Here is a 23,606-nt window from a genome sequence, read left to right on the forward strand (position 1 = left end):
TCTACAAGAAGACATGGCTCATCCTTGACTTCAAAGCACTTTCCAAGGACGAGGAGTTTCCAAAAGCAACAAGACTGTGGTTTTGATAGATGAAGCATGTGGATGAATATGACATTGAGGAGTTCCTACGGGTGGTTCCTGAGGAATCATCTAATGAGGATTTGTTAAAATGGGAACAGAATCTCATACCTGAGGAAGAGGGAGGGAAAAGGAAACTGCAGAAGAAGAAATCCCCAGAAAATTCACAATGGAGGGTTTAGCAGAAGCTTTTACAGACTTCAACAAGTCATTCAAAAATCTGAAAGCATGAGCCTCCCAAACAGAAAGTTTCCATTGGTAGAAGGGAGCATTTACGATTCATCATCTGCTTATTAACAGATCTTTGGTGAAGAAAGCAAACTGTGGCTGGTGCCACGGCTCAATAGGCTAATCCTCTGCCTTGCGGCGCCAGCACACCGGGTTCTACTCCTGGTCGGGGCGCCGGATTCTGTCCCGGTTGCCCCTCTTCCAGTCCAGCTCTCTGCTGTGGCCCGGGAAGGTAGTGGAGGATGGCCCAAGTGCTTGGGCCCTGCACCCCATGGGAGACCAGGAGAAGCACCTGGCTCCTGCCTTCGGATCGGCGCAGTGCGCCGGCCGCAGCGTTCCAGCCGCAGCGGCCATTGGAGGGTGAACCAACGGTAAAGGAAGACCTTTCTCCCTGTCTCTCTCTCTCTCACTGTCCACTCTGCCTGTCAAAAAAAAAAAAAAAAAAAGAAAAAAAGCAAGCAAACTGTGGACATAGTTCTGAAAAGTGACACCTTCTCAAGAAGAGCTTTAGGCAAGTCCTTTAGGAGTTTCCAGGAGAAGGTGTTATCATAGGAGATGAAGATCCATGTATGATGTTGCCTTTGAAGACCTTAGTAAGAGACATAGAGATGAGACACAGCAATATCTATGATCCTGATCCTGTTCAGTCTAATGTGTAGTTTATACTTTAGTTTTAAACAAAATGCTTGCAAAGTAAAACAGGATTGCCACCTGTAATCCCTGCATCCCATATGAGTACAGGTTCCAGTCCCTGCTTCTCTACCTGGGAAAGTGGTGGAAGGTAGCCCAGGTGCTTGGGCCCATGCCACCTATGAGGGTGACCTGGATAGAATTCCAGGCTCCAGGATTAGGCCTGATCCAGCTCTGGCTATTGTGGTCATTTGGGGGATGGGCCAGCAGATGGAAGATCTCTCCCTCTCTCTCTCTAATTCTGCCTTTTAAATAAATAAATATATTTTAAATTACCACAAAGCAGTAGAACAAAAACAATAATTTTTAAAGGTGTAAAAAATCTTATAGAACAATATTTCTAAACAGATAATGTAGTATGTTTGTATTTTAAGCTAAGTGTTATTACAAAATAATCAAAAAGTAAAAAAAAAAACCTAAAATGGTACAATAAGAGATGATTAATTTATTATTGTAAGAAGAAAGTATTTTTCTGTAAACTTAGCATGGCCTCATTGTACAGTGTGCATAAAGGCTACAGTAAAGTACAGTAATGTCTTAGATTTTCACATTCACTCACTGACTCATGCGGAGCAACACATATCTGTATAAACTCCCTTTATGGTAAGTGCCCTACATAGGCATACCATTTTTAAAATCTTCTATACCATATTTTTACTATACTTTTTTTTGACAGGCAGAGTGGACAGTGAGAGAGAGAGACAGAGAGAAAGGTCTTCCTTTGCCGTTGGTTCACCCCCCAATGGCCGCTGCGGCTGGCGCGCTGTGGCCGGCGCGCTGTGGCCGGCGCACCGCACTGATCCGAAGCCAGGAGCCAGGTGCTTCTTCTGGTCTCCCATGTGGTTGCAGGGCCCAAGGACCTGGGCCATCCTCCACTGCCTTCCCGGGCCACAGCAGAGAACTGGACTGGAAGAGGAGCAACTGAGACAGAATCCGTTTCCCTGACCGGGACTAGAACCCTGCCAGCACCGCAGGTGGAGGATTAGCCTAGTGAGCTGTGGTGCTGGCCTATTTACTATACTTTTTAATGTTTTCAGTTGTTTAGAGACACAAACTTTAAAATTTTGTGGACAGTTGTCTACAGTATCCAGTACATTAATTTGCTATAAATGTTTCCAACTAATGGGCGGTAGGCTATACCATACAGCCTAGGTGTGTAGTAGGCATCTAGGTTTGTGTAAGTACATTCTAAGATGTATGTTCATGACACAATTGCCTGACACATTTCTAAGAAAATATCCTTTGCCTTAAACAGTACATGACTGTCAGCACCATGGCTCACTAGGCTAATCCTCCGCCTGCGGCACTGGCACACCAGGTTCTAGTCCCGGTTGGGGTGCCAGATTCTGTCCCGGTTGCCCCTCTTCCAGTCCAGCTCTCTGCTGTGGTCTGGGAGTGCAGTGGAGGATGGCCCAGGTCCTTGGGCCCTGTACCAGCATGGGAGACCAGGAGAAGCACCTGGCTCCTGGCTTCAGATCGGCGCAGCGTGCCGGCCGCATACACCGGCCGTAGCGGCCACTTGAGGGGTGAACCAACAGAAAAGGAAGACCTTTCTTTCTGTCACTCTCTCTCACTGTCTAACTCTGCATATCAAAAAAAAAAAAAAAATAAGTACACGACTGTACAAAGTTGCATATCATGATAAAGGCAGGTGTGCATCAGCAGCCAATTAAGTGCACAGGAATGCAAATACCTGACAAAGGGCTGGGTAAAGATACCAGGAAGACATGAGGCCTGAAATTAAATTTATAGAGCCAGAGGCAAAGCAAGAAATGAGGTACTATATATTGCATTATTGGCCAAATGTTTTCCTCCCTGTACTCAGAGTTGCTGTCATGTAACTTTTCCGTTTCTTATGCAAACAAGAGAAAGTATGTTTTCCCTCCTTTTGACTCTGAATAAATACATGTCACTTGGTGTGGACAGTTCTGGGATGGGAGTGACGGTGGTCCTATTTTGTGACTGTGACTTAAGAGATCTTGAATACTTCCACATTCCTTCTTGTACCTCTGCCACCACCTGATAAAGAATATGCTCAGTATAGTATGTAGGTCCCAAACAGAGAATGGGAGTCACATGGAGCAAAGCCCAGCCTAAGTCATCTAACTCCTAACCAAATGAGGGTCACATTTTGTGGTTGTTTGAAAAGCAACAATTTGAAACTGGTAGTGGAAGTGGTATTTCAATCAAATGGAAGACCATTTGTAAAGGAGTAAATGGCTCTTAGAAAACTATAAATTCTTCAAATTAATTACTGCATAAAATTGGGAAATTAACTAGAAATTATGGGTAGGGAGTAAAACAGGATAACTTACATAGAGCATTGTATGTAGCATAGAGTATTTCAGAATTCCTCCTCAAAGACGTGGGTGAATAAGTAGAATTACACAAAAGAATGACATGAAATAAATCAGTTAAGAAAAGCCACATAGACTAGAGTAAGGGAAAAAAATGGGAGAAAGTGACTGTGCTATATGATGACCAGATAGGAGCTGGTGTTCATAATGGTACTAAAACAAAACCAAACTACCTGGGGGCTGGCATCATGGCTCACTTGGTTAATCCTCTGCCTGCAGCACTGGCATCCCATACGGGTGCAAGGTTCTAATCCGGTTGCCCCTCTTCCAGTCCAGCTCTCTGCTGTGGCCGGGGAGGGCAGTGGAGGATGGCCCAAGTGCTTGGGCCCCTGTACCCGCATGGGAAACCAGGAGGAAGCACCTGGCTCCTGGCTTTGGATTGGCACAGCCATTTTGGGGTGAACCAACGGAAGGAAGACCTTTCTCTCTGTCTCTCTCACTGTCTATAACTCTACCTGTCAAATAAATAAAAAATAAAATAAAATAAACACAAACTACCTACTGAAATGAAATATTAATGAGTATAAAGAAGAGTTGAAAATCCAATGGCTGATAATGTTTATATATGCGAAGATAACTCAAAAGGTCCACAGAAAATGCATGAAAAGATAAGTTTAGTTAGTTGCAAAAATACTTTGAATCCATGTCTATGTTTTCATAATACATTTTCTATAAACTTTTTGAAGACTCTCCATGTAACTCTGAATGCTCCAGGCACATGACAAATATGGTTAAGGGAAAATTGAAGAATGAGTATCAAACATTTGACTTAGACAACTGAACACACATAACTTTGGTAGTATCAGTCACTAGGTTTTTGTGGTCTTTTATGTGGGAATGCTGTAGAGAAATTTTAATCCGTATTACAATATGTTGGATTTTGTTTCTTATAAGACATTAAAATCTATATATCCAGTATGGAGTTGGAAATATGGACTCAATACTTAAGAAAATATTCATTTTAAATAACATTTGTCACATGACTTTAGAAAAAGATAAGGAAGTCAAGGAAACCATTATCGAAATTTAAGAAAGCAATTGGTGCTCAAAGAAAGCTAAAATGAATGGGTTTAAAAATTGTCAGAAAGGCAGAAGGAGAAAAAATAAAATGGAATGACAATTAAAAAAAGACATACATGTACTGATTCTTATGTGACAGACACTATCGTAAATATTTTATAGACATACACACATTTAATCATCACAATGGTCTTGTGGTGTAGATGCCAATGATTGCTAACATATTACACACTGAAAACAGGCACAGAGAGTCTGCGTGCAAAAATTCTAACAGCCAATCAAGATGTAAAAGAGATGCGAGTCTGAGTTTATAATGCATGCACTTAATCATTACCTGAACAAGGACAGATACAGATCTGAGAAAAGGCAGTGGTCAGCAGTGTCAATTCCTACAGGTTTTAAAAGGGTCGTACAGATGCTCATAGTTTCAGCAACAAGGAAGACATGAATTACTTTGGTTAGAAGAGCTTCCATAGGTTAGAAAAAAAAATGGAAAAGCACATGCAGGTGTTATCCTCTGATATGTATCACAACTATCCTTACTTCACATCCTCCATCAACTTCTGAATAGGTTGGTGTTTTCCAGAACCAGATGTTGAGGCCATATTTAAAGGTTAAGATGTCTTTCAGGGTCTACTGTGGAGTGAAGATCCAAGAAGCATGATAAAGACAAAGTTGTTCCTGTAGAAACAGCTTACATTGTTCTCCGTTGGGTTAAAATGGCTTAACTTTATACCTTGTGTCAGCCCAGTCACCAGATGTAGGCTGCTGCAGAAATGGTAACCATGGTCAAGGGGAAACTCTGGAAGTTGATGCAACATTTAAAGAGCTAACAGGGCCGGCGCCGCGGCTCACTAGGCTAATCCTCCGCCTTGTAGTGCCAGCACACCGGGTTCTAGTCCTGGTCGGGGCACCGGATTCTGTCCCAGTTGCCCCTCTTCCAGGCCAGCTCTCTGCTGTGGCCAGGGAGTGCAGTGGAGGATGGCTCAAGTGCTTGGGCCCTGCACCCCATGGGAGACCAGGAGAAGCACCTGGCTCCTGCCATTGGATCAGCGTGGTGCGCCGGTCGCAGCGCGCAGGCAGTGATGGCCATTGGAGGGTGAACCAACGGCAAAAGGAAGACCTTTCTCTCTCTCTCTGTCTCTCTCTCTCTCTCACTGTCCACTCTGCCTGTCAAAAAAAAAAAAAAAAAAAAAAAGAAGAAGAAGAAGAAGAAGAGCTAACAGGTGGCAGCCATCTGCAGACCAAAGCACCTGCAGAAATTCTTTGAGAGGGCATAGGGGGATGCTTCTCCATGTCTGCTACATCTCCCAACAGTTGTTTAAGCTTCTGAGAGGGTACAAAAAGATTTGTGGAAAATGTATGAAAACAGGTTTATTTTGGTGTAAACATTTTTTAAAACTATACCTAGTTTTTCTAAAGTACACATTTTCCATGAATTTTTGAAGACTATCATGTGCATAAATTTCACAAAATTTTGGATCAAAATAAGCTTACATTTTAATCCTATTTCCATGAATTTTTCAAAGTATCTCTGTATTTTCTTACACTACCCCTAGTACTTGGATAATTGAAAATGGCTTTTTTTTTTTTTTAAATCTTAGCTGATACATAGGCCTTCTACCATTTTTGCAGTCTATCTTAATTATTTGTGTGATGTCTGTGTCTTTAACAGATCTGTAGCATCTTGAGGTCAAGGACCTCATCTTTTCATCGTGTTTTTTTTCAGTATCTAATAGAACATATGACTCATAATAAAATGCATTGATAATTAAATAAGAGGAACATTTGAAATAGGTCTTAAGGGACGACTGAGAGTTTTCCAGACAGAACACAGGACTAAACTCTAAGTAGCTTTCAAGCTAATTAAACTTTTAGTCACCACTCTATTTTTTAATGCATAAATGAACAGTTTACCTTTATTCCAATGAATTGTAAAAGCTTAATCACTTCCCCTCACTGTAGTCTCCTAGAACCAATTGGGAGGGGAAATACAACACACTTTATGTTCAGGAAATACATTTCAATGGAAATATGATAAGATTAAATTCAAAGGTAAATTATTTTTCAAAGTTGTTTTTCTTTTAAATATAGAATAATTTTATTTGCTTTAAAAAAGATGTTATATCTGCTTAATCATCTGCTTAATTTCTTGTAGTTTACTGTATATTGGGCAATATTTGAATTCCTTTTCAGTAAAACAAAAGATAATTTATTGATTTTTGTAAGAATTAAATAAAATGTGATTTGGGGATACTAGATTCTAAAAGATGACATTGTTTTACACATTGATTATGATCATTTTTATTGTTTGTTTTCATAGTTTAAAAATTAAGTTTTTAACATTTTGCCATGTTCCCTTCATATGTATACATAGTTATGTATGTATATGTATACTATCTTCTTAAAAACAATAGATTAATACGTTAAAGTGAAGGATTCATTACAATCATCATAACATGAGGAAACAAGGGCATATTGTCAGCTATATTGTATGAATCCGTGAAGCAATAATTAAAACCATATACCAAATGATATAACATCCACAGATTTTTTTTTTTTTTTTTGACAGGCAGAGTGGACAGTGAGAGAGAGAGACAGAGAGAAAGGTCTTCCTTTTCCATTGGTTCACCCCCAATGGCCTCTGCTGCTGGTGCGCTGCGACTGGTGCACCGCGCCAATCCGAAGCCAGGAGCCAGGTGCTTCTCCTGGTCTCCCATGCGGGTGCAGGGCCCAAGTACTTGGGCCATCCTACACTGCACTCCCGGGCCACAGCAGAGAGCTGGACTGGAAGAGGAGCAACTGGGACAGAATCCGGTGCCCTGACCAGCACTAGAACCCGGTGTGCCGGCGCTACAGGCGGAGGATTAGCCTAGTGAGCCACGATGCCAGCACATCCACAGAAATCTTGCACTCTTCTATATTATCTTCCACAAATAAGAGACAGCACATGATATTTGTTTATGGGTCTGGCTTTTTTCACTTAGCTTAACATTCTCCTCTTTCATCCATTTTGTTCCAAATGTCAGAATTTCATAGTGATTGCCTTTTATTTAAGTATTTTCATCACTTCACAGTGTTTGACCCAGAGCATATGCTAAATAAATATTTTTATGAGTGAAAATAAAATCAGTGAAAATAGCATCAAAATCAGGAAAATGAATTTGAAATGATCATAAATCAAGGAAAAACTAGTCTCAAGAATATTAAATCAGCATTAACACTGTTTGTTGCATTGCTCTTCCTTCAAATATTAGCTCACAAATTATGCTTCTCCATTAGCCAATGGATTTTCATTCAAATAGTCTGAATGATAACTCAGAAAGATTATCTGACATTATCTACTATTCAATTTTAAAGAAGAATATAAAAGTGTAAAATTTGTGGTAGATGGAGGAATGGAGATGCAATCTCCAAACATTAAATTCACTCTTTTCTAGCCAAAAACAATTCTAAGAGGACTGATAATTCTATCATATTCTCTTTTAGGGTTATAAAGGACAAAAGTAAAACAAAATAGATTCCCTTGCACTAGTCAAATTATTGTGATTTTAAATTTAACAAATTATGTATTTGGTAGCACTGCAATGTTAAAGTTCTTTGTTAATATGATGAGTTCTATAAATTAGTAAAGCTATTTGCATAATAGATCTATCTATGAAATCATGTAACATTGTTCATTGTATACTCAACTGCTTGTCCAACATGTTCAGTGCTGTCATCCAAAGCTTGTCCATCCTCCATTGCTAAATAGAAGGTGCCTAGGATGTTGAAAATGAGGATTGTAGTTTTTATATCACTTCTAATTTAAGCCAAATAACAAACTTGAAACTTTCTTGCATACAAATCCGGGCTTTACAGGTGATTTCTAAGTTCCTTTCCTAGTTTAAATGCTGCATGGGACTACAGAGTGTATTTCTTTTTTTCTTTTCTTCTTGATTATCTATGACATTCCATAACCACTATTATGGTGGTTAGAAAATAATGTGTATAGATTTGTATGACATTCGCCTTGCTGTTGCTTTTATTCATATCTTGTTTTCTAAACTAAATTGCAAATTCTTCAGTGAGAGACTCAGTCTCCATTGGTCACTCTCACATATTGACTAACAAGATTAAGAATACATTTGACATTTGCTATTCATTTAATAAGACTAATGTTTGAAAGCTTAAATTTGAGAAACTATGAGATGATCATTATAAGTTAGCATAAATTATGTTATTATAGTATTATAGGTTAAAATTAATATTGCAAAGGGATATATTGATTTATCAGAGTTGATATTCAAGAAGTGTCTAAAATTGTCAAAGCTTTCCATTTTTTTTTTTCCTCTAGGGATTTCCATTTAGGAAATGCCAGTCACACCTCATTGCTTTCACTTTTTTAGATCTATCTTCATCGACACCTATCATCAAAGAAGAATAAAGGAAGGTTGATACACCAATCCTGAGGTTTCCAATCCCTACTAGAAAAAAAAAAAAAAAGGACAGAAAATAGTTGAGAAAAGGGGGCAGTTTGATGGGAAATGACCTGTGAGCGTTCTCTTCTTCCAGTCTCTTCTTCCTCTGTCAGTTAATCTGCAGCAGTTCTCCTGAATCCGGATAGATTCTCCTCTTCTACCACTCCCTCTACCCTCACGCAATCTCTGGAAATCACTATTAATGTACAATCTGCATGGTGCTTCCTAGTTTACCATATTAACTTATTCTCTTAAGAACCTTGTGAAATAAGTATCCAATTTAGTATCTACGTGGTTCACGCTGAAGTAACTGATCCTTGGAATGACAAAAGTGATGAGATTTGAGGTCTGCATCCAAACCTCCGAAAGCAAGTTCCTTGAAGCAGTACTAAAAACTTAGAAACCAAATGATAGCAACATTTCCTCCTTACCACTTGCTGCTGCCAGATTGTCTTTTTTTAAAATGTTTTGTTCTCAAATCTGTCTCTCTTTATATTGGTATTATTTAAATGTAAATTAATATACAGCAGAAACTAAACAGTCTGAAGATAAAGACTGACAGATAAGTCTTTAAAAGAAAAAAATTAGGCCTCCAATACGTGAATAAATTGAATGTTATAATAATTACATTATAATAAATATAACGTGTATATCAATATATGTTACACATATATTGAAAGAAACTTGATAAAGAATATTTGTGAGGATCATTAATAGAAACAGTTCAAAATTTACTGACGTTTAAGAAGAATATTTTTGAAATAGTGTGGTCAATTTTCTTTCTCTTGACTTCATTTTGCTATGTTTCCAGGGGTAGTTTTCCATAACTCCTATGAGAAACGTTTGTGGAAAACTGAATTGAAACGTAAGTTTATTTCGGTGCAAGAAAAATGGAAATCATGTATGTGAGGGATCTTCATGAAGTTCATATAAAATGTGTTCTGAGAAAATTATGCATGAATTTAAAATTTTTGCACCAAAGTAAATGTCTTTTTTAAATTTATATAAGGTGAACCAACTTCATGTATTTCATATATACAGATTTAGGAGCATAGTGATACTTCCCACACTACCCTCCCTCCCACCTACACTCCCACCCTCCGTGCTCCTTCTTTTCTTATTCTTTCTTTAAGCTTTCAAACTTTTTGAATCTTTTTCAAGAGAATCGTAAACTCTTCCTCTTCCACACTCTTGACTTATACATCTTAGAGCACCTGACTTTAAAAAAAAAAAACAAAACTAAAATTGATCAAGTGTAGCCAATTTATTTTGGCCAGTCTATGCCAATTTTTTCACATACTTTGTGATACTCTTCTTCTTAGTTGAACTCTGATCTTCAAACTGATGAACTTTGCCTTTTTCTCCTTCTTGTGAAAGCCTGCAGGCAGGTACTGATCCATTCTGATTAATGTCTAATGATGATAAACTAAAGACAAAATCCCAGCTAACAGCTTCCATCTGTGGTTATGCATAAAATATCTGCTTCTGGCAAGTAACACTATATGCAAATTAAAATTTTGAATGCTGCAGGAGTTACATAATATATTCATATATGCCTAAAATAGAGATTTCCCCACTTTTCACCACCTTCAGTTTCTGTAATTCTCAGGAACTCTATAAATACAGTAAGAAACACAATATCTTTATTTCTTTTTCTTAGTGTGCTTGTTTGGGCTTTCACAGAAAAATATATATTTTATAAAATATATTTAGTGAATATTAATTACAGAAGTTGACAATTGGTTTTTGTTTTACTGTAGCCCCCTTAAGACTATTGCCTAAATTTAATTATTATAATATAGCCCTAGGACCTGATATTTAGCATACACTTGCTGCCTTACGGCCTTCTCTGTATTTGCTGCCAGCAAAATCATCCATCCATATGATTCACTGTATCCAGATTTAACAATGGATGTAATCTACTCCATGTGCAGCTATACACACTATACAGATTTTTAACTCTCATTATTCCAGAAAAGAAATTGTCTTCCCTCTGTCTCTGTCCTCTCTCTTTCTTCTTCTTTGCAGGCATTTTCTGTTGGTATTAAGTTGTTCAAGATGACCATATGTCTGTATATTAGTTTAATGTTCATTTCAAGGAAGCATCATCCTTTCCTTGTCCTTGAGAATGAATTATGAAATTAATAATTAACTTAATATATAACTGGACAAGTCTTGATGGAATCCAATGTCCAAAATGAATGATAGCAACCTGGGAATATTTACTAAGGGAACTTTTCAAAAACAAAGTGCTCTTCGTGAATGTATCACTGTGCACTGGGTTTGACATCAGGAAGCCAGGCAATTGTGCTTATAATAACACAGCTCTGCAGTAAGTGTGTCTTCGCACTTCAATTGAAGACTCTGTAAATTCTAGAAACTAAAGAAAGGAAAGGTGGTGAAAAGTGAGACCTCTTCTTTATGCATATAAAGGCACATTATGTAATTTATGCAGTACTCTATTTTTTTCGTAAGTGGAAGATAGGAAGATACATTCCATTATCTTTTGATGGGACAATCCAGAGTTGTTTTGTATCATCTAGTAGAAAATTATATGTGTTTCTCACATTTCATTAACTCCTGAAGTGTACTCTTTAACTTGTAAACCACTCAGACTGATTCTTCTCTCATTTGAGGGATTCAATTACAAAACCTCTTCTTAAGTGATAAAAGTAGTTTTAAAGATGTATTTGCACTAGGTGCTGTGCTGTGCCTGTGTTGACCTTTATTTTTTTTTTCTTTTTTAAGTGTTCACTGAGTACACCTGGGCTTTCCAGATCTCTGAGGCATTATAATAATGACAATTTCATGATTAGTAAATGCTGGAGAGATAGAAAGTTTGAGTTGAGAAAAATGGGGAAAGCTGAGATGTTTATCTTTGAGAGTGTGGCATAAAATGATGAATCACACCAAATTATTGGGTAATTTATTAGTCTATGGGAACTTGGAAAGGAACAGTTCTCACTCCTAGATGCATGTGTGACAAAGGTAATTTAGTTAATTTGGAGGGAGTGATTCTGAATAAGACCTATCAAGAGTGAATGAATGAGAATATTATTCAGTGCTAAATATAAATAAGCCACCAGACATGGAGGAGACTTAAATGTATAATTCCAAGTGAGAGAAGTCATTTTTAAAGGGTATTACAGTATGCTTCCAGCTATATGACATTATGGAAAAGGCAAAATGAGCAAAGAGTAGAGATTAGTGGTTTCCAGGGGTTAGTGAAAAGGAGGACTGAAGAGGCAAAACATGGAAGATTTTATTTTTTTGCAACAGTCGATCTATTCCTGGTGACATTATAATGATACCTATGTATCACTAGGCATTTGTCAACATCCATACAAGAAGGTACAACACAAAGAGTGAACACTAACGTAAACTGTGTATTTTGGGTGAAAAAGACATGTTCCTGTAGGTTCATCAGTTGTAACAAAAGCACACTCTAGTGTGGGATGTTGGTAGTGGGGGTGGCTATTCATTTATCCAAGCAGCAAATATATGATATAAGAAGTCTCTGTAATTTCTGTTCAGTGTTACTGTGAGCCTAAAATTAGTCTAGAAAGGCATTTAGAAGAAAAAATGAAGGAGTAAATTAATAAATGTTGTTTTTCGGACACTAAATAAAGGTATTTGACAAAAATTATGTAGCAGAGAATGGGTTCATATCTCCTAACCTTCAGAAAATGAAAGTCTGTCAGTCGTTTTGACTGAGGTAAAATTACTACTTTACTGATATTCAGTGTTGGATTAGGCTTTGCAACACACTTTTGGAGAAATTGCAGGTCACAACCACTGTTTCTTTATCGACAACTCCTATACAATGATCAGCCATGGCAGTCATCTAGATCAGTGTACTCTTTAAAAAAAAAAAAAAAGGTTTATTTATTTATTTATTTGAAAGCAGTGTTACAGAGAGATGGACACACACACACAGTGAGTCCAGGTCTCCCACATAGTGTCAGGAGCCCAAGTATCATCTTTTAGTGTCAACTACTACTTTCCCAAGTGTCAAGTGTCTACTGCTTTCCCAGGAGCATTAGCAGGGAGCTAGATCGTAGTGCAACAGCTGGGACATGAAACCCTCCCATATGGGATGCCAGCATTGCACGCAGCAGTTTGACCCTTTGCACCACAATGCATCCCCTGTACTTTACTTTATAGTCTTCATCCAGTAAATCAGATGATAAGAAGAGTCTCAAAATGTGTCCATGGGGCCAGCACTGTGGCGTAGTGGGTAAAGCCATAGCCTGCCATATCAACATCCCATATTTGTGTCAGTTCAAGTCCTGGCTGCTCCCCTTCCGATCCAGCTCTCTGCTACTGCCTGGGAAAGCAGTAGAACATGGCCCAAGTCCTTGGCCTCTGCCTACATGTGGAAGATCTGAAAAAAGCTCCAGACTCCTGGCTTCGAATAGATCCATCCCCAGGCGTTGCTGCCATTTGGGGAGTGAACCAGAAGATGGAAGACCTCTCTCTCTCTCTGCCTTTAAAATAAATTAATAAATTATATAAATAAATAGATGAATAGATAAATAAATTGGGAAGGAAGGAAGGAAGGAGAGAGTAAAGGGATGGAAGTGAAAGGGAGGAGAGGGGAGGGAAGGGGAGGGGAGGGGAGGAGGGGGGAGGGGAGGGGAGGGGAGGGGACGGAAGGGAAGCGAAGGGAAGGGAAGGAAGGGAAGGGAAGGGAAGAGAAGGGAAGGGAAGGGAAGGGAAGGGAGAGAAAATGTGTCCATGTTAAGATCTCTGTTGCAGTTGAACCAGTAAATCCCAAGCATGGAATGATCACCTTCTATTAGACATGTGAACCATAGAGGCTAAGAGAGCAAAAGACAGAAGGTTCACAAAAGGGAACAGAGAAACAAAAATCAGTGCAGCTTGGCAGTTCCTCCTTGCAGTGTATTTCTGCCACCTTCCTGTTTCCTTCGTGTTCCTGTTGAGCCGCTCTCATCTATACCACTCCACCCCTTCCTTCCACTTGTGCTAGCTTATATAGGTCAATGCTAGCTGATTTCTAACTTTTGACTAAGATCCTGGTTCTGTAAGACAGTTAACTGCTAACACTTAATTTTCTAATGAAGTACATTTATTATTAGTAATAAATAGAGCCTTCAGAGGTAGACAATCTCACCTAATTAAATGTAATCTATTACTTATTAACACAGTGATGAAATGCAGTGAAAAATTACCACTGTGATTATTGCTACAGCTCTTTACTTCAATATCACTGATAAGTCTTAAAGTTAATATAAACTATATTTAATTGTAATATTTTGTATTAAATATTTAAAATACAGAAATGGAAAATGATGGTCCTAATTAAAAATGCAGACTTTAAAAAATCTCTTAAGGAAGAAAAATGAATATAATTAATTTCAGAAATTACTTATTGATTGTGGTTGACCCACTTTATCACTTTGATGTGTACAAGAAGCAACTAAGTTTGCTAAGAAAATGTTAGGAGGCATACAGATTAGCAATTCCCTTTTTAAAAAGGAATTATTTTCACTTTATTTGAAAGGCAAAGGCCTGCAGCAGCCAGAGTGGGGCCAGCAAAACTAGGGCAGTGAGTGGCAGGGACCAAGGTTACCCCTAAAGTGTGCATCAGCAAGAAACTGGATTGGAAACAGGAGCTGGCACTTGAAGCAGGCACTCCAGGATGCGATGAAGCATCTCAAGTGCTTTTTAAATTGCTTTTTAAAATGCTTGGTCCCAGATCAAAATTTCAGAAACTGCTATATTTAGTTATTGCAAATGAACAATTAAGGGTGGTGAGTGAAGGGACTAAGATTTCTTCATGTTGTTGCATGAATTTGCATTTAAGCCAGGATAGGAGGCTAAAATGACCCATGTTCTGATGCATTAGAGTTGGAGACATCAGTAAAAAATCATGTTTAGCTTAACATAGACAGATGGCCACATAAAAAACACTTACAAATGTGTATATTTCCAGAGATCAATATAAACCTATATATTTCTTTGCTCTATTAGTGAAGAGTGCCTGAAAGAAATGACATCCTAGTAACAACAAGTACACCACACTCAGATATCTTGTGTCTAATACTATTCTACAAAAAAAAGAAAAAATGAAATGGCTGATTATAAAACTGGGACAGGAAAGGAAAGCCAAGAGCATTCTGTAGTACCAGAATATAAAGTACTAAAGAAACAAACAAAATCATATTCACACTCATAGAGAATGGAGAAAGTTAATAGGGAGTCAATGGAAAGAGTTACTATAGCAAAAACTGGAATATTTTGAGCAGAGAATAAGAAAGGTAGTATTGGATTATAAAGCATACAATAATTATTCATGAGTTCATACAAATAAAAATAAATAATTAAATAAAGTAATACATGGAGGTGAATAGACAAATCACATGTGCCCAAGAATTCCAAATAATTTATGTAGACATTCTTCCCTTAAGGCTGGTATAAATTCTCATTCCTTAAATGTGGGCTGAACATGGTCATTTCCTGCTAAAGAGTACGTTATGGAGAGGGGAAAAAGGGAGTAACTTTACACTGAAGAAATCTTGAAAACACAACCACAGTGAAGGGGTCAAATAGAGCAACAGTAGTCACAGACAATGTTGGCAGTATGTATACTGATGTGTGATGAAAATAGAAACTTACCTCTACCCTCTTCTTCGCCCAAGTCCACTACCACACTCCACTATGGGAACACCATCAGAGAAATCCCCAAGAGCTATTGCAAAGCCATTCAGCAAAACACTTTTATTTCAAGGCTCAAGGTTTTCAGTCATTAATAAATAAATAAATAAATAAATAAATAAATAAATAAAAGAAAATCTGAGAGAAATATTCACTGCCAAGAGGGTCCAAAGGAGACATAACAATCAAATGTCATGCTACATCTTTGAACAGAAAGGACATGAAAGGAAATTTAAGTCTAAGTAAATTACAGATTTCAGTTAATAGTAATGTGTCCTGGTTGGTTCATCAGTTGTCTAAAATATACCATAATACTTTAAGATGTCAAAAATATGGCAAATATGTAAGATATATATGATCACATCCTATATTATTTTCTCAATTTTTTTGAAGACCTAAACCACTGCTAAAACATAAAGTATATTTTTAGAGGGGCCTTTGGCAAAGATTTTTGTATAAGATGGCCAAAGTGTATTCTATATGATTCCGGTCCAGAACCACATTTGGGACATTTCTCCAGTGTGTGAATTCTTTCAGGCTCAGGACTCTGTCTTGTTCTCTGTATTAGTTAAAGATATCAGGTCTAAGTATGCAATATCAAACTAGTGAATATTTGCTGATGGATGATTTAATTTGTAAATAATAAATGTATTTCAGTCGCATTTCTAGTTAAGGCAAGGACAGATTCTTATTTTCCTATGAACATCAAAGTTTTACAAGTTTCTCTTTATAATTGCTTTATTGGGATTTTCATCTATGTGATAGTTCACTTTTCTGTCAAATCAAAGCTTATATATGTTAAGTTTTGATTTCTTTCCATAACCATTCATTGGTACCTAATTGATGCAACTTGTTACATTTATACTCTTTATATTTATATACAAAGAAAATTTAATAGAGATCAAAATCTAAAAATTGCTATTCAAGCAATCTTCTGAAGTGTTAGGTGTATCATATATTTATGTCAAAATATACAAATATATACATACATAGGTATGTACACACGCACACACACACACACACATTCCCTATCTGCTTCCATCCCTCTTAAGATAGTACATATGGCCGGTGCCGCGGCTCAACAGGCTAATCCTCTGCCTAGCGGCGCCGGCAAACTGGGTTCTAGTCCTTGACGGGGCGCCGGATTCTGTCCCGGTTGCCCCTCTTCCAGGCCAGCTCTCTGCTGTGGCCCGGGAGGGCAGTGGAGGATGGCCCAAGTGCTTGGGCCCTGCACCCCATGGGAGACCAGGAGAAGCACCTGGCTCCTGGCTTCGGATCAGTGCGATGCACCAGCCGCAGCGCGCCAGCCGCGATGGCCATTGGAGGGTGAACCAACGGCCAAGGAAGACCTTTCTCTCTGTCTCTCTCTCTCTCACTGTCCACTCTGTCTGTCAAAAAAAAAAAAAAAAAAGATAGTACATGTGATGGTGAAGATCTGACAGAATGTTCCATGATAATCTCCTCATGGCAAGATCTTTAATCACATCTGCAAAGCCATTCTTGCCATCTAAGATAATTTACAGGTTACAGAGATTCAGATGTGGATATCTTTTGCAGAGATATTAGTTTACCACAATTAGTCATGAATCTGGAGTTCCCTCCACACTCTATTCTTATGTTCACCCATGTTGCTGCATGCATCAGTACATCATTTATTATACTGACTGGTAATATTACATATGAGTATATATGAATATACTCATAGCACAAGTTGCTTATTCATTCAGCTGTTGGAGTACGTTTGGGTTATTTATTCTTTTGACTATTATGTAGCATTTCTTTGAACATTTGTTCACAGTTCTTGTGTGGGCATATATGTTCCGAGTTCTCCTAGATACATACCAATATATGGAGTCAGTGGGTCATAGGGTAACTCTATAGTTAATATTTTGAAGAACCTAAAAAAGTGTTTTGCAAAGTATTATACATTTTATAATATCATCAACAATGTAAGAATGCTTCACTTTCTCTGTATCCTCAATACTTGTAATTATCCCTTTTTAACCAATGAAGTGGTATCTCACTGTTTTGTTGGTCATTTCTAGTGACTGATAATGTTCTTCATTTATTTAACTTACGGTCCATTTTATTAGCTTATTTATTAGAAAAAGTTACTCAAATAACTTGCCTATTTATTTTCAAGATATTATCAGCTACTTAATTAGATTCTTTCTACAAAATTCAGAACACCCAAAGGGATCATATATAGAAGCCCAAGTGTCTGCTAATAATAATAGATAGAATTAAAAAAGGAGAGAATGATCCAATATGAGAAGCAGGACACACAGCAGACTCATAGAATGACAAATTCCCTAAATAGCACTCTGGCCTCAGAATCAGCCAAAAAGGCATTCAGATCTGGCTGAAAAGCCCATGAGAGCATTTCAGGCATGGAAAGCCAAGACACTGTGGTAAAAAATTACCTACGTGAAAGATCTCTGTGAGTGAGATCCCAGTGGAAAGAAGGGGCCATCAAAGAAGGAGGTACCTTTCTCTGAAGTGAGGAGAGAACTTCCACTTTGATTATGGCCAAGTCTAAATAATGTCAGAGTTTGTGGACTCAAGAGGCTTCCATAGGCTTGGCAGCTCATGACAAGACCCTCTGTGATCACTGACGTCATAAATAAGAGTATCAGTTGTTAAATCAACAACAGGAGTCACTGTGCACTTGCTCTTCATGTAGGACCTCTTTCCTTAATGTGTTGTACTATGAAAATTAATGGTACAACTAGTCTTCAAGCAGTAATTTATACTACGTGTGTCTGTATGGGTACAAACTGTTGAAATCTTTACTTAGTATAGAGTTGATCTTATATATATAAAGATAATTAAAAATGAATCTTAATGAAGAATGGGATGGGAGAGGGAGTAGGAGTGGGATGGTTTGGGGGTGGGAGGGCGGGTATGGGAGGAAGAACCGCTATAATCCAAAAGTTGTACTTATGAAATTTATATTTATTAAATAAAAGCTTTCTATAAAAAATTCAGAACACCGGTTTGTGAGGATAAATTCCATTCATTAAGGCAAAAAACAGATTTCAGGTAGCCCAGGAGCTGAGGAACAGGCTTGATTTTGGAAATATTTGTGAATACCCAAGTTTCCCATCAACCTTGCTCTGCTCTGTAATCGCATATTTCTCATTTTCCCTGTAGAAGATCTCACCTTCCTGGTGTCTGGGTTTCTGCAGCTGCTTCTCCTTGAAATAAGCCTCAATGAAGTGTTTTGGGATTTTCATACTGCTGATATCAGTTTTTGTGGAGGCGGCAATGACAAGTTTCTGATGTGTTCTACACAGAGGAACCTAACTTGGGGGAAGACGTCCAGTCACCAGCAGCAAGTCACTATTCAGCTGCTGCAGGAGAACCACCCTCTTGCCTCTGTGGTGCCCAGTGATGGGGATCAGAATGATCCCAGGGGTGATGACAGCTTGCAGTTTCCTCATGTGCTCACTGAAGGGCTTTTGCTGTGGCTGAAGAGCTTTCAAGGCACACTTCAGTGAAATAACATCTAAGCATTTTGCAAAGCTTAAAAACCCTGGTGACGTCATTCTTCTAACCACCATCTGTTTTCTTGTGCAGCAAAAACTTTCATCTTTTCAATCCTGGATTTGGGATCCTGAATTTGGGAGCCGAATATTTCCTCTTGTACAAGGCCTCCATGTAATACACACCAGGTAGGGAATATCTGTCATTCACTCTCATGAGGACAGGGTTTCAGCTGCAGGGTGCTTCCTCTTCTTGGACTTCTTATCCTCGAGGTTACTGTTTTTAAATTTGCTGCTGGCAGTATTTACCTTATTGGCTGGAGATCCTTCTTAGTGTCCAGCTTCTGAGCTGAAGCTTTTTCACCCACTATCTTGCAAGATGCAAAAGAGTGCCTTTTTACTTATTTAAGAGGTAGAGAGACATAGGGAGAGAGGAGAGATAGAGAGATTAAAAAGGGCAAATAGATGATAGATGATGGATGAATGGATGGATAGATAGATGATTGATGATAGATACATAGATAGAGATGACAGATAGATAGATTCTATCTGCTGGTTCACTACCCAAATGACCACAATGGCCAGCACTGGGACTGTGGGTCATAGCTGGGAGCTCAGTTCCTATCTTCCACATTGGTGGCAGGAATTCAATTATTAGAAATAGCACTGCTGCCTCCTAGGGCCATCAATGTCAGAAAGCTGGAGTCAAGACCTTGAGCTGGAAATCAGACCCAGGGACTCTGATGCAGGATTCAGGTGCCTTAAATTCTAGTCTTAATTCCCACTTTTGTCCATTTGTTAATTGAGTAGTTTGTCTTTTTATTGTTAAATCATAAGACTGTTTGTAAATGCTGACTATAAGTTCCTTTGTCGATACATGATTTAAAGTATTTTCCTTCATTCTTGGAGATATCTTATTTTCCCCAGACTCCCCTTATTTTCAGGTATACAAACTTAACGCATTTCATTAGTACAACTTTAGGAACAAAGTGATTCTTCTCACCATACCTGCCATCCCACCTGCACTCCCACTCTTCTTCCTTATCCTTTTCCTATTCCTATTCTTATTTTTCACTAAATTTATTTTCAATTAATTTTATACAAATATGATGAACTCTATACTAAGTAAAGAGTTAAGCAAATAGCATGAAAAAAATATTGTTCAGTAGTCAATGGCTGTGATTGCCATTCTATGAGTCTGCTGTGTGGATTACTTCCCATGTTGAGCATTCTCTCCCATTTAATTCTATCTATTATTATTACAAGACACTTGATTCTATTTATATGATCACTTAAACACTTAATATGATCACCTTAACACTTAAGATGGCATGTTTACCACCCAGCTTAATGGGATTTGAGTCCCATAACAAGTTTTTAAACTGTACCCTCAGAAGTAAGTCTATAGTTATGTATGGAGAACTATACAACTTTACAGCTACAAACTCCCTCCTCACTCTCTTATTCCCAATCTTATTTTTTACTGAGATCCATCCTCATTGGAATTTATACACATATGATTCACTATGTCAAGTAAACAGTTCAATAAATAGTATGAAGAACCCCCCCCCCCCAAAAAAAAGAAAAGAAACCGGTCCTTTGACTCAAGTCATCCCTTCTCAAAGTGTCAATTTCACTTCTATAGATTTCGTTTTAGGTGCTCTATTAGTTATCACAGATCAGAGAGAACAAATGATATTTGTCCCTTTGGTACTGGCTTATTTCACTAAGTGTGATGTTTTCCGGATTCATCTATATTTTTGCAAATGACCAGATTTCATATTTTGTACCACTGTGTAGCCTTGCATGGTGTACATATCCCATAATTTTTTATCTAGTCTTCGGTTGATAGGCATTTAGGTTGATTCCATGTCTTAGGTATTGTGAATTGAGCTACAATATACATGGGGGTGCAGATAACTCTTTTATTTACTGATTTTATTTCCCTTGGGTAAATTTCCAGGAGTGGGATAGCTGGGTCATATAGTAGGTTAATATTCAGATTTCTGAGCTATCTCCATACTGTCTTCCATAGTGGCTTTACCAGTTTACATTCCCACCAACAGTGGATTAGAGTATCTTTTCCCCACATCCTCGCAAGCATTTGTTGTTTGTTGTTTTCTATATGAAAGCCATTCTAACTGGGGTGAGTTGAAACCTCATTGTGGTTTTGATTTGCATTTCCCTGACATCTAGTGATCCTGATCATTTTTTCATGTGTCTGTTGGCCATTTGGATTTCCTCTTTTGAAAAACATATCTGGATTATTGGACATTTCTGAGATGGTGGAGTAGGGAGGGAACTTACTGATCTAGTCCAAGAGAAGATAGTTTAAAAGTGGTGAAAAGAGTGTAATCTTATGGAAGAGTTAGGGAGAAAATGGCAGAGGAAACTCTACCAAAATTAGAGAAATATGGTAGAGCTATGTGGTGGGTTGTGGGAACTCATGGCTCAGGACTCCAGCAACTTAGAGTGTACCCAGTAGCCAAGAGCCTACCCAGCATCTGAGAGCCTACGCACCAACATTGGAAAGTGAGGTGAGACCAGACCATAGCAGCCCAAGCCACTGGCGAATAGCTGCAGGAATAGCCTAGAGGAAACCTGGCTTGGTGCCCCATGGGAATAGTGCACCAGCCAAACTAGAGGAGGAAAAAAAAAGGATAATCACTTCACAACAGCATCCTGTAACACGCTGATAAGGCAGTTGCCATTTTGGACATATAACAGTTGCACCAGCTTGTGCCTGTGCCCAGCAACCAGCTGAGTTGAGACCCTGACTCTGGATTGAGAGAACTATCAGTTGGCTAGGAGCTTGGGACTGTGTGAGGCTTCTGTACCGAGACTGTGAACAATACTGAGGATATGTGGGAGGACTCATGGTGTGGCTGGTACTTTGAGCAGTCATAGTGGGAGACTCCACATGCTCAGGGCTTTCTGGCTACCTGATGAGAGACATTGCTGGGAAACTGAACTTCAACTGAGGACTGCACAGATACTTAGTGTCCTTCAGACAGAGAGGACAAATGTTATACCCATTGGAGCTAGCACTCAGACTCTGGTCTATATTGAGGAGAGGCGCTCAGCTGAGCAGAATAAATTTTCCATCTGATTAAAAAAAAAAAAAAAACAAGAGAGAGATGAGATTTATCACAACAAATCTGTATGTGTCACCTTAGGCATGTCCTTAACCTTGGAGAACTGAACAGAGCTCGCTGGCCACACCTACTACAATCCTCTAAACATTCAATGAAAGCAGACTTTCCACTTATCTACAGAATCATAGTACAAAGACAAAAGCCACCACAGCAAAAAAAAAAAAAAAGGGAAGAAGAAAAAGAAAACAATAAGTATCTCCACAAATGCTGAACAACAAATGCACAAATTCAAGAAACAAGAATAAGGAAGACAACATGATGCTCCCAAAAGAACACAACACTTCAGTTCTAGATTGTGAACATGAAGAGATAGAAGAAATACAAGAAACAGAATTCAAAAATTTGATCATAAGATTACATAGAAATAATCAAAAGCAAACGCATGAACTACTGAAATCCATACAGGACTTGAAAGAAAATTTCTTCCATGAAATTGAGATCTTAAAGAGAAATCAAAATGAAATGAAGAATTCAATAGGACAAATAAAAAATGCAGTGGAGAGCCTTAACAACAGAATCGGTGAAGCAGAAAAAAAGAATGTCAGATTTAGAAGACAAAGTACATGAAAGTATACAGTCAAACCAAAGATAAGAAGAGGAAATTTAAAAAATATAAAACACTGTTGGGAATCTACAGGATTATAAAAAGGCCCAGTGTATGAATTCTAGGAGTTCCTGAGGGCATGGAAAGAGAGAAAGGATTAGAAGGCCTTTTTAGTGAACTAATAAAAGAAAACTCCCCAAATTTGGAGAAAGAAAGGGACATCCAAGTACAGGAAGCACACAGAACTCCTAATAGACATGACCAGAAAAGATCCTCACCATCACATATTGTATAATCAAACTCACCACAGTAAACATAAAGATTCTAAAATGTGCATGAGAGAAATGCCAGATTACTTTCAGAGGGGCTCCAGTTAGACTCACAGCAGACTTTTCATCAGAAACCCTACAGGCTAACAGAATGGTGAGATATAGTCCAAATCTTAAGAGAAAATAACTGTCATCTCAGAATATTATACCCTGCAAATATCTCATTTATGAATGAAGGTAGAAAAAAGACCTTCTATAAGAAAACAGAAATTGAAAGAATTTGTCACCACCTGTCCAGCCCTACAAAAGATGCTTAAGGATGTGATGCACACAGAAACACAGAAACATGGTCATCACTACAAAAGAGGATAAAGGAAGGAAAATCTCTCAGTAAAAGTTCAAAGGAGATTCAAAATAAAAAATAAGATTATGTTTGAAAAAATGGCAGGGCAAAGTCATTACTTATCAATAGTCACCTTGATTGTAAATGACCTCAACTCCCTAGTTAAAAGATACAGACTGGCTGAATGGATTAAAAAGCAAAAGCAAAATCCATCTATTTGTTGCCTACAAGAAACACATCTCACCAACAAAGATGCATGCTGACTGAAAGTGAAACGATGGAAAAAGATATTCCATGCC

General features: G+C 38.2%; 1 long non-coding RNA gene and 1 pseudogene across 1 annotated transcript in view; one reads left to right on the forward strand and one right to left on the reverse strand.

Moving 5' to 3' along the window:
* Positions 1-23,606, forward strand: part of LOC127491050 (uncharacterized) — a 352,787-nt gene that overhangs the window by 176,950 nt on the left and 152,231 nt on the right. Inside the window, exon 5 of the long non-coding RNA XR_011380189.1 lies at positions 19,091-19,185. This is a non-coding gene — a long non-coding RNA (uncharacterized lncRNA). The remainder of the gene's footprint in view (positions 1-19,090; positions 19,186-23,606) is intronic.
* Positions 18,496-19,059, reverse strand: LOC100343556 (large ribosomal subunit protein eL6-like; annotated as a pseudogene).

This window comes from Oryctolagus cuniculus, chromosome 11, assembly GCF_964237555.1.
Source record: "Oryctolagus cuniculus chromosome 11, mOryCun1.1, whole genome shotgun sequence".
Taxonomy (NCBI): domain Eukaryota; kingdom Metazoa; phylum Chordata; class Mammalia; order Lagomorpha; family Leporidae; genus Oryctolagus; species Oryctolagus cuniculus.